The sequence below is a fragment of the Hevea brasiliensis genome, chromosome 18 (assembly GCF_030052815.1).
Source record: "Hevea brasiliensis isolate MT/VB/25A 57/8 chromosome 18, ASM3005281v1, whole genome shotgun sequence".
NCBI classification, from domain to species: Eukaryota; Viridiplantae; Streptophyta; class Magnoliopsida; order Malpighiales; family Euphorbiaceae; genus Hevea; species Hevea brasiliensis.
In genome coordinates this window covers 39,461,970-39,474,131 of record NC_079510.1, presented here as the reverse complement: position 1 = coordinate 39,474,131, position 12,162 = coordinate 39,461,970, and the positions used below count along the sequence as shown (strand labels likewise).

The 12,162-nt window shown below is 35.4% G+C and overlaps 1 non-coding gene across 1 annotated transcript; it reads left to right on the top strand.

Moving 5' to 3' along the window:
• The first annotated feature begins 5,351 nt into the window (after positions 1 to 5,351).
• On the top strand, positions 5,352 to 5,458 carry LOC131176173 (small nucleolar RNA R71). The gene has a single exon (XR_009146298.1). It is a non-coding gene; the product is annotated as a small nucleolar RNA R71 (small nucleolar RNA).
• The last annotated feature ends 6,704 nt before the right edge of the window (positions 5,459 to 12,162 follow it).

The window sequence follows — 12,162 nt, the reverse complement described above, 5'->3', positions numbered from 1 at the left end:
CCTCATTGAAGTGCAGCCAATTTAATTAGGTAAAATTTGGACAGCTGCTGCACTCATTGCAAAAGAAACAGTGCAATGGAAGCCATTAAATCAATTAAACTCAAAAAGTTGAAATAGAGAGTTAAGCTCAAAAATATAGCCATCTAGTGTAAATTCGAAATAGCAAATCAAAGCAAGTGAGCAATTGTACTAAAGATATAAAAGAAAAATGTACGTTATGAGGAACTAAAAAAAAAAAAAAACTGAATAAGTAAACAGTTCAAGAAAAACAACACAAACAAAATATTAACTAAATAAGTTCAAAATACTAATTAATTAAGCAACGAAATTAAAGACATGAAATGTTTTTTTTTTTATTTTTTTTTATGCTCATTTGCTTGCAATGAATTGCATCCCATCTGCACAAGGAAATTAGAACAATGTTAAACTTTGAATAAGGAGTATAGAAAAAAAAAAACTTAAAACAAATGAAAGAAAAATTGGGAGTTATGCACAAAAATGCTAAGTTTAGGTCTTTAGCTTGACCATACTCACTCAAGATGTTATGGAGAATGAGAGAGATAGCAAGTTGCTATCTTCTCGATTGGCTCACCAACTGAATAGTGCCTCAACCTTTGCCCATTTACCTTGAAATTACCCGATTTTTCACCAAAAATTTCAACAGCACCATGAGGTAAAACTTTCACAATTTTGAATGGACCTGACCACCTTGATTTTAATTTTCCTGGAAAAAATTTCAACCTTGAATTGAATAAGAGAACCAAATCTCCTTCTTTAAAGTCCTTTTTCTTGATATGCTTATCATGCCATTTTTTAGTTCTTTCTTTATAGATCCTAGCATTTTCATAAGCATCAAGTCTCAATTCTTCTAATTCATCAAGTTGCAAAAGTCTTTTATGTCCAGCAGCTTGTAAATCAAAATTGATTGCTCTAATGGCCCAATAAGCTTTATGTTCTAACTCTACGGGCAAATGGCATGATTTCCCAAAAACTAACCTATAAGGTGTAGTTCCTATGGGGGTTTTAAATGCTGTTCTATATGCCCAAAGAGTATCATCTAATTTAAGGGACCAATCTTTTCTGGACTTATTGACAGTTTTCTCCAAGATTTGCTTGATTTCTTTATTTGTGATTTCTACTTGGCCATTTGTTTGAGGGTGATATGGTGTGGCAATCCTATGTTTTACCCCATATTTTCTCATCAATTTTTCAAATTGGTGGTTGCAAAAATGGCTACCACCATCACTGATTATGGCACGTGGGGCACCAAACACAGTCAAAACAAATTTTTGAAATTTCACCACAACTTTTGCATCATTGGTAGGTGTAGCAATAGCTTCTACCCATTTAGATACATAGTCTACCCCTACCAAGATATATTTATTCCCATAAGAAGATGGAAATGGCCCCATGAAATCAATTCCCCACACATCAAATAATTCAACTTCTAATATGGATTGTTGGGGCATCTCATCTCTTTTAGAAATGTTGCCTACCCTTTGGCACCTATCACACTTGCTTACAAAATTTCTCACATGTTTAAACATATTAGGCCAATAGAAACCTGATGTCAAGACTTTTTCAACAGTTTTTGAGACACTAAAATGACCACCATATTCAGAGGAATGACAATGGTAAATAACATCATGAATTTCTTCCTCTGGTATACATCTCCTAATTATTCCATCATTACATCTTCTAAACAAAAGAGGTTCTTCCCAAGAATAAAATTTAACATCATGCAAGAATCTTTTCTTTTCTTTGCCAAGACAAATCAGTGGCAAGACACCACAAGACAAGAAATTCACAATATCGACAAACCATGGAAGTGCGAAATTCAACACATACAACTGCTCATTCATGAAAAATTCATCAATTGGCACAATTTCATCATCTCCATTTTCAGTTTTTATCCTAGAAAGGTGATCAGCCACCACATTCTCAACACTCTTTTTATCTCTTATTTCCAAATCAAATTCTTGAAGTAACAATATCCATCTAATCAACCTAGATTTAGCTTCTTTCTTGCTCATTAAATACTTTATTGCTGCATGATCAGTGAAAACAATTACCTTTGAGTTGACCAAATAAGAGCGGAATTTATTAAGTGCAAATACTACCGCAAGGAACTCCTTTTCGGTTGTAGCGTAATTGACTTGGGCTTCATCAAGGGTTGGCTTGCATAGTAAATGGCATAAGGTTTTCTATCTTTTGGCCAGGGCGGCTCCAACAACAAACTCGCTTGCATCACACATGATTTGAATGGCAAAGTCCAATGCGGGGTTGCATGATAGGAGAAATTGTTAATGCCGTCTTTAACCTGCAATAAGGAACCCTACTAGCGTGTGTAAAATCCAATTTCACATCCTGATTCTAAAGATTTGTGAAGGGTTTAGCAAGTTTAGAAAAATCTGAATAAATCGTAGGTAAAACCCGGCATGTCAAGGAAACTCCACTCCTTTGTGATGGTTGGAGGTGGCATTTTTTCAATAATTTCTATTTTAGCTCTATCCACTTCAATTCCCCTATTTGAGATTAAATGCCCTAAAACGATCTCCTCTTGGACCATAAAGTGGCATTTCTCCCAATTCAACACCAAATCATTATCAGCACACCTCTGCAAAATTTTAGACAAATTAGTCAAGCATGAATCAAAATTAGTGCCATAAACTGAAAAGTCATCCATGAAGACCTCCATAATTTCTTCAATAAAATCAGAAAAAATGACCATCATGCATCTTTGAAATGTGCCAGGTGCATTACACAATCCGAATGGCATCCTTCGATAGGCAAAGGTGCCATAGGGACAGGTAAAGGTAGTTTTCTCTTGATCATCAGGATGTATTGGAATTTGAAAGAAACCAGAATATCCATCTAAGTAACAAAAGAATGAATGCTTGGCTAATCTCTCTAACATTTGATCCATAAAAGGAAGGGGAAAATGGTCTTTTCTTGTGGCATTGTTCAACTTCCTATAGTCTATGCACATTCTCCAACCTACTTGATTCTAGTGGGTATCAATTCATTATTCTCATTTTTAACAAGTCACCCCACCTTTCTTTGGTACAACATGCACAGGACTAACCCACTCCTTTATCGGAAATAGGGTAAATAATTCCAGCAGCTAGTAATTTTAGGATTTCCTTTTTCACAACATCCTTCATTGTAGGATTCAATCTTCTTTGGTGTTCAATGGAAGGTTTACTATTTGGCTCAAGGAAAATCCTATGCATACAAACTGTTGGACTAATTCCCTTTATATCATCAATTGCATAACCCAAAACTCTCCTATATTCTCTCAAAACTCTCAACAATTTGTCAATCTCAATATCAGTCAAACATGCATTAATTATAACAGGATATGTTTCATTGGGTCTAAGAAAAGCATACCTCAGGTTGGAAGGAAGAGGTTTAAGATCTACCTTTGGGGCATCCTCTACCTTTAATGATGGTGGTTTGATCTCCAAATTTTGTACTCCTTCAAGTTGAAAAATTGTGGCTTCAGGATGTGGTGGAGAGCTCTCCAAGTGTTGTGCAAAAGCAGCTATGTTGTGATTGTCATCATCAATGCTCCCACCATGGACTAAGCAATTTTCAAGTGGGTCTTGTGGATAGCTTTGTCTGAAATGCTCTTGAACAATCTCATCAATAATGTCTACCCGCAAACAAGACTCAACTTCTTCATGTTTCCTTTTCATGGCTGGATTGATGTTGAATATCATTTGATCATCTCCCACTCTAAGTGTCAATTGCTCACCCTTTACATCAATTAATGCACCAGCTGTTGCCAAAAAGGGTCTTCCCAATAAGATAGGAACTTTTGTGTCTTCTTCCATATCTAAAATGACAAAATCCACCGGAATGTAGAATTTCCCAACCTTGATAGGCACATTTTCAAGAATGCCTTCCGGATACTTAATTGAACGGTCAGCTAATGAAAGATACATGTTTGTGGGCTTCAATTCTCCCATATTCAACTTCTCATATATTGAAAGAGGCATTAGGCTGACGCTAGCTCCAAGGTCACATAAGGCATTTGCCACACAATTATCACCAATATGACAAGGGATGGAAAACACACCCGGATCTTTGAGTTTGGAAGGTAACTTTTTCTGAATTATAGCCTTTGCATTGCTCTCCCAAGTTGATGGTGTCATAATCTTCTAGCCTTCTCTTGTTGGAAAGAATCTCCTTCAAAAACTTGGCATAACTTGGCATTTGGGATAGTGCCTCAGTGAATGGCACATTGATATACAACTTCTTTAGCACTTCAATGAATTTGCCAAATTGTTTGTCTAGTTTATGCTTGATGAATCTTTGAGGGTAGGGAAGGGTGGGTTTGTAAGGTTCAGGTGGGATGTATGGTTTCTCTCCTTCATCTTGCTCACTTTTGCTTTCTTCTTCTTTTTCATTTTCTTGCTCTCATTGAATTTTCTTCTTTTGTGCTCTCTTTTTCTTCTCTCTTGTTTTCACTCTCTTGACCAACTTTTTTACCACTTCTCAAGGTTACAACCTTACATTGTTCATGAGGGTTTTGTGGTTGGCTAGGTAGTTTCCCATAGGAATTGCTTCCTGATGAGCTTGCTTGTTGCGCCAATTGAGTCTCCAACATGCGGTTGTGGACTTGTAATTGATCCATGGTTTGTCTCATGTGTTGCATTTCTTCCTCCAATTTGCTATTCATCTTGCTTTGTTCAGCAAAAAATTTCTCCATCATGTTCTCCAAAGATGGCTTCGGTTCATGGGATGGAAGGGATTGTTGTGCTCTTGCTTGATATCCAGGTGGTGGCTGCCTTGTGGGCTGAAATTGAGGCTGAAATTGAGGCCTATTTTGCTGCATAAACTGCTGGTTATGAGCATAATTTGAGCTTTGGCCTTGTTGAGCAAAAGTTGCTTGTGGTCTCCATGTTGAGTTGTTCACTTTAGAATAAGCATTTCCCATAGGTTTACGTTGATAACCTCCTGCATAAGCGACTTGTTCTTGCAAATAATCATCTCCATAAGAAGAGTAATCAACTCCACAACTTTGAGTTCCATGTGAAGGCAACTTGTTGCATAGTTGTAGGAGTTGAGGTTGTTGCCTTTGTGCAAAAATCACTAAGAATTTGAGTTAAGCTGGTCAAATCTTGCATTCATGTAGCTAAGCGAGTCTAGTTCATAGATCGACTTTCTTTGGCTCAAGTGCTCTAGGATTTCCCCATAAATGGGTATTATGAGCAATCTTCTCTAATAGATCATAGCATTCTTCACTTGTCATTCTCATGAAATCTCCTCCTGCTTGTGAATCAATTGTGTTTCTTATGGCTGGAGTAACTCTGGTGTAGAAATTCTGAACAATCATCCATTTGGGTATTTCATGATGAGGACATTGCCTTTCAAGCTCCTTAAATCTCATCCAGGATTCATACAAAGTTTCATCATCTCTTGGTTTAAAAGCTACCATCAAATTCCTCAAATGAGTAGTTTTCCCAGGTGGGAAAAATTGAGATAGAAAAGCTTGAGATAGCTGCTCCCAAGTAGCTATAATAGCTTGTGGGAGTGAGTCATACCACTCCAATGCTGAATCCCGAAGAGAAAATGGAAATAAGGTGGTAGAATAACTTCATCAGAAACTCCAGGTTGTCTTTGTGTACCACATATCATCAAAAATTTCTTCAAATGAGAATGAGGATTTTCAAGTGGGCTACCTCCAAATTGTGAATTCTGAACCATTTGAATAAGACCAGTTTTTAATTCAATTTGATTAGCTCCAATAATAGGTCTGTTATCTCTCACATCAGTACATCTAGGAAAAGCATAATCTAACATGGATCTTCTTTGAGGATCATTTTGATTAGCATTTTGCCCGTTTTGCTCGTTTCCTCCATTATCTCCACCAATAGCTCTATTTTGATTCTCCATATTTTCTATTGTCTCCTCTTGCTCAAATATTTGTTGTTCTTCTTTTTCTGCTTCTTTTCTTCTCTTGTATTCCTTTTTGTTAGCTCGTGAATTTTCAATTTCAGGATTGAACAACAATTCAGTGTCACTTGTGCTTTTCGATCGTCTCATAAACAAGAAAAGTACCTGAAAAACACAAGGAACAATAGTGAAAATAAAAGAAAATAAAAATTCTAATTAGCTTAAAACAATTAAAATCCAACTTAAAACAAACAATTCCCCGGCAACGGCGCCAAAAACTTGATACGGGGTGTCCGCAAGTGCACGGGTCACAGTAGTATAGTTTTAAAAAATGATATCGATCCCACAGGGAATTGTGCTTAAATTGGAAATAAAAGTATAAGCTAATTAGAATGACAAAAATTAAAAGATATTGAAAATAAAATCTAAAAATTAAAATTAAGACAAAAATTAAAGATGTAAAATGAAATTTGGAATTAAAATTGGTATTTAAGGAATTAATGCTAAATCAAACAATTAACTAAAATTAATTAGACTAGATTACCAAAAATTAATTTGAAATTTCTATTTATGAAATTAAGAAGAATTAAATCTAAAAAAAATAAAGTAATTCTAGATATTGGATTTAAATTGAAATTGCTATTTATGAGATTTGGAGGATTTAAATCTAAATTCAATGAAAATTAAATTGATTCTAGAGATTGGATTTTCAATATTGTTTGCATGTGGTTTATCCTTAATTTAGCCAAACACATGAGAATTACAATTTTGAGGGAAATCAATTCTTAAATTTTTGAAACCTTTTTCAAGCATCTCAAAGTTGGTTTTCATTAAATCAAACCCTGTTTTCACGGTATTTCAAACCTAACAAAAACCCAATTAATGCATAAAATTGATTTTTGGAAAATTCCCCTTAATCTTCTTAGCTTATTTCTAACACCAAGAAAATAAAGTTTATTGCAAGATTATCTATCCCCAATATTCACTTTTCAGTCCATCTATTAAGGATTAAAACTTAACTTAATGAGGGCCCATTCATCAAGCAAGGCAATAAGCACACAAGCAATAAATCAAAATATAACAATATTCATTTAAATGGCCAAATCAGTTCAAAACCACAAAACAAATCAATATTTACAAACCCATCTCTAGAATCTCAATCAACTACTCACAAATCATTGTTTAAAGACAAACTCAAATGAAGAAATGAAGAAATAATGGAAATGTAAGCTAAAAGGGGTAGAAAAACCCAGCAAATTGCAGAAGGATCTCTGCAGAAAAGTGCAGAAACGTGATCCTTGCTGCTGCTGGAAGAAGATGCAGAAGATGCTCCTCCCTTTCCCTCTTTCTATCTTTCTAAAAATGCCTCCCTTGCTCTCTATGGAAAGAAAGTGATAAAGGGCACTTTATATAGGCAAGGGGACTGTTCTAGAATGGGTAAAGGGGAAGGATCGAAGAAAGTGAGGTAAAAAGGCTGGAGTAACGGAAATGCCACGTCAAAAATTTTCCAGTAAAAACGACATAAGCCGAGTCAGTTGTGTCGCGGGTTGTGTCGCTCTCGGCGTGAATATCTGACGATCGACACAACCTGCGACATGAGCTAATTCGGTTGTGCTGCAGGTTGTGTCGCTCTCGGCCATTTTTTTTTTTTTTTTTTCAACTTCAAAATTTTTTGCAATTCGACTTTAATCTCCTCCAAATGGCTACTCTGATCAAAATTCATCAAATTTCTCCAGATTTATCCTACAAAACAAATAAATTCCAAAAATTAAACTAAGAAATGTGAAAATTGTAAAATTGACTAAATATATACTAATATCTAAAATAATAGCTATGAATAAGGGTAAATTATGTGCAAAAATTACTCCTAAATGATGATCTAAAATGCATGCATCATACCTCAATTGATCACTTCAAGTCTCCCCAAATTCTTCAATTTTCCTTCCCTTTCTTACTCAAATCTTCTTACCAAGGCTCAAACACAAGTTTTACTTAAAGAAAGTAGAGAATTTATGGCTAAATTAGGGTTTAGAAAAGCTCAAAATAAGCTTTTATGGTGGATTTTTGAGAGAACGTGAGAGAGATGAGAGAGAAAGGGTGACGGGTTGAAGATGAGGGAATGAAGACAATTTTTTTTTCTTAATTTGACTTTTTAATTGTTATAAATTATCCCAAATTTTTCAAATTTTAAAATTAAAATTTATTGCATCATGCTTGTGTCATGCATGATGTCATAATTCTTTTAAATTTTTGAATTTTCCATTTCATTTCTCCTTTCCTTTTCTTCACCTCTTCAATTTGAACTTAGTTTTTAATATTTTAATTTCCTACATTTTATTAGACATTTAGGCCAAAAGTTACCTCTAAGGGTGAATTGACCGAATTGCCCCTTACCGGTCTGGTCCGATTTACTAATAGCATTGTATTGCTTCCTGAACCCTGATATAATTATTTGACCTTGTTCTCAATTCTTTTCTGTGGTTCTCTCATTTCCACTAGTTTCGCAATTATTCCTAAGCCTGCGGTGTCATAATGTCCCATACGAAATTAGGGTTATAACTGACCTCGCAGTCAATTCCTGGTTCGATCACCCATCGTTGTGGTGTTGGCTCATTTAACTCTTTATGCTTTGTTTTTCTTATTTCAATTTTATCTTCATGTATTTGCTATTAATTTTTATTCAGGGCTTTTCTAGATGATACAGATATACGTCTAGACATCCCGACTATCCGAACAGACATTGGTCACTGGAATAGTGGAATGTATTGACCTAATGAACATAGGGATGTTACACAAGGCATAGGGAAGAACATGCCAGAAATAAACCGGAGAGGAAAAGTGTGAAGGTGCAAATGACAGAGTTTTCCTCCTGGTATATATAGGCCTCAATATTTAATACTATCGAAACCTTAACCGACGCTTTGGGAAGTGAAGAATTTAATGCCTTCCTGATTTTCAAAGTGTACCAATGGAGAATAGATGAAGAGAATAGATGAAGAGATTGAAAATGTAACAGGAGATCAGACGTGAAGGCGGAAGATACAAAGATAGGATTGGTTAAAGATCGACAGATCAAATAGATCGGGAGGTTGGAAAATCAACAAAAGTTACTTTGACCCATAACCCTCAATCTACGTAGTCAGCATTCTCTACCAGCAGATTTGAGTTTGTTAAAGCATTTCGGTTACAATCTAATCTCCACCATCCACTTCATTTCAAAACAAGGGTCCGAACCGTTGGATCTGAGGCAGTTAAAACATTTTGGTACGTCCCAATCTGCACTTTTGATTTCACTTGTAAGGATGGACTTTGGACCATGGGATCAAAGTAAATAATAGATTCAACACCTTTTATTTCTAGCCCTTGGATCCATTATATAAGGCAAAACCCTCAACCATTGGATTAGAGAAAAAGGGACAAAAGTGTGACACCCCTTACCCGACTACAGTGTAGCCGAGCAAGTTATGCCACTCAGTGTGCCGGAGCACTCTATGTTATCTTAATTCATTTTTATCATAGTTTTGAAAATAACTTGTGAAATATAATTCATTTATTGAAATTGTAATTTATTTGAGGTTCCGAGAATTTTATAGAAAATCCGGCAAAGTACCGGCTAAAAATGGAGAAAACAGTTCTTCGGAACCTGTGAAAAACACTTCCTATGATCATATTCAATCATCTCATCACTCTCAAACTTCAATATCAAAATCTCAACATTTTTCACCATTCATTTCTCAATCATTCATCTCATGTGATATCATGCATAAATCACAGATAAACATTCACTTTTACATTCGTTAATACGATTTTTCATTATTTACATGAACCTCAAAATACATTCCATAAGTTCAAATACATATGAGAAAATAGAAATTAGTTACAAAATGTCAAAATGAAACCTAGTGGTCTACCAATGCACTGTGGATGGTGAGGTGACACGGACACTATGCTGAGCGTGAACCGCCTTACCGAATCTGTGGTCTCTGGGCCCCTCTGTCCAAATCTTCAGTACCTACGCGTTGCAAAAGCGACGCGCTAAGCATAAAGCTTAGTGGTGCCAATAATACAAGAAAATATAATATGCAAATAAAAAAATAATAATTTCCTTGCTATTGTGTTCATAAGAAATGAATAATTACTAACTTGTTGTTTAGTCGAGGGCTAATTATGTTTTATGATATTAACTTCTTCATGCATTTCGTTAATTATTTTCTTCATGATCTTGAGTTTCTTTGTATTCTATCATAATCATTCCTGATAATTAATTTTCGTATTTTCTTTAACAATCAGTTCGATTCTGATTATACTTTTCCATGCCCAAGTAACCTATCTTTGGACGATCGGATGGATAACGGGTCGTTGGCACTTTGGACACCGCGGTGCCTCGGGCGTCATACCATGGGGCCTTGAGCGTCTACCACGTATGCAGTCAGTATGGCTAAAAAGCCATGATATCACATAATCGGGCATAAAAGCCATGAATACGGGCATAAAAGCCATGAATACGGGCATAAAGCCATGAATATAGGCATAAAGCCTTTCGCAGTACTGCTAAAACAATACCCTATTGGCATGCCAATCTATCCAAACCAATCACATTAGGCCTACTAGGGCATTTTGCACTTTTAAGTTTCACAAATTTTGAATTTCAAGTTTTCATGTCACTATTCATTTCATTAGTCAACTAAAATGTTGACTTTTGCATAAACAATAGGTACATTGGTTTTAGTACTCCCAACATACCACATTTTGTATTCAAAACTTGTTGGTTTTGGTCACTTTCTCAAAGCTTAGGTCATTTTGGCAAAATTGCCAATTTTTGATTTTGGTGTCACTATTCACCTCATTGGTCAACAAAAATATTGACTTTTGGATAGAAAATAGGTGTATTGGTTTTAACACCCCAAACATACCACATTTTGTATTTGAAACTTGTTGGTATTGGTTGCCAATACCATTTCTAAGCTTAATGCTAATTGAACACAATTTTTAGATTTGGTGCTTCATCTTTACTGTTCCATTTGTTATTTTTACAGTGGGAATTTGAGGAAATGGTAAACATGAAAGTTGTTCCTTATTCTGTCTAGTTGAATTTCCTTTTTTGAATCACTCCATTTGGAGTTTTGTAGCTCAAGTTATGGCCAAAATAAGTTTACTGTTCACGTGCACTGTTCATGCTGCACTTTTGGGTTTTGGCAGATTTTGGTCCAAATTTGGTCAGTAATTTGATCAAGTTAAGTTCATAATTTGGCCTAACTTTCTTCATATGAAATGTTCTACTATGCCTTAGGTTTTCATCGGTTCAATAATCGCCTAAATCCGAGTTTTCTAGAGAGAGTTATAGCCATCCAAACATTCCTGCTCAAATGAAAATTCTGGAAATCTCAGTACAGTAAACTTCACTTTGCTCAATGATTTGATTAGGTTAATGGCATAATTTAGATTGGTGTCCTTCATGAAAGTTGTTTGTCTATATCTTATCTTGTTGCTGTAAAAATTTCAGGTCAATTGACCATATCTACAGTGAGTTATGGCCAAATGAACAGTTACTGTTCATTTGGTCATTTCTGCAGGGGCTGTTTGCAGGGTATCCGGATTGGGGCCAAGTTTTGGTCCTCTTGCTTTGGTCTTTTGGGCATGGTTTCTTCAGCAAAAATGTGCCATTATAAGCCTAGTTTCATGTCCAATTGGACAAACACCAATTGGACCTACACAGCCAAAGATATGGCAGTCCAAACATGCTGGACTCACAGCCTCATTTCTGCTGTCTCTTGGCAGCCTTCCCATTTCAGTTTACCATGCATTAGCTCACTTCAAATTATGATTTACTTGCCTTAAATGGTCACTAATTGACCATTAGAATGTCCACTAATCATTCCATAAGCCAAATCAAATTCTCACTCCCAAAACCCTAGCTTAAATTCAAAATTTACACAATCTACCTTAATTAACCAACTACTTCATTATCCTTATGTTTATACACTTTAAACATAATCTCTAGTGCACTCCAAGTCCATCAAAACACTCAATCTTGTTCCTTCCTTAGGGCTGCCAAAATTCAAGGGATGCATACACTTAACTTTTATTCATTTAATTTACAATTTCTCACTTATTTCAAGCTTCTAACATGGAATCAAAGAAGTATATATATAAGTAGGCACTAACCTTTTTGAAACCAACCTTGAGCTTGTTATTCTTCAAGATTTCCCCTAGAATCATAATAATCATAATCAATTATAACTTCACTTTCCTAAATTAAAT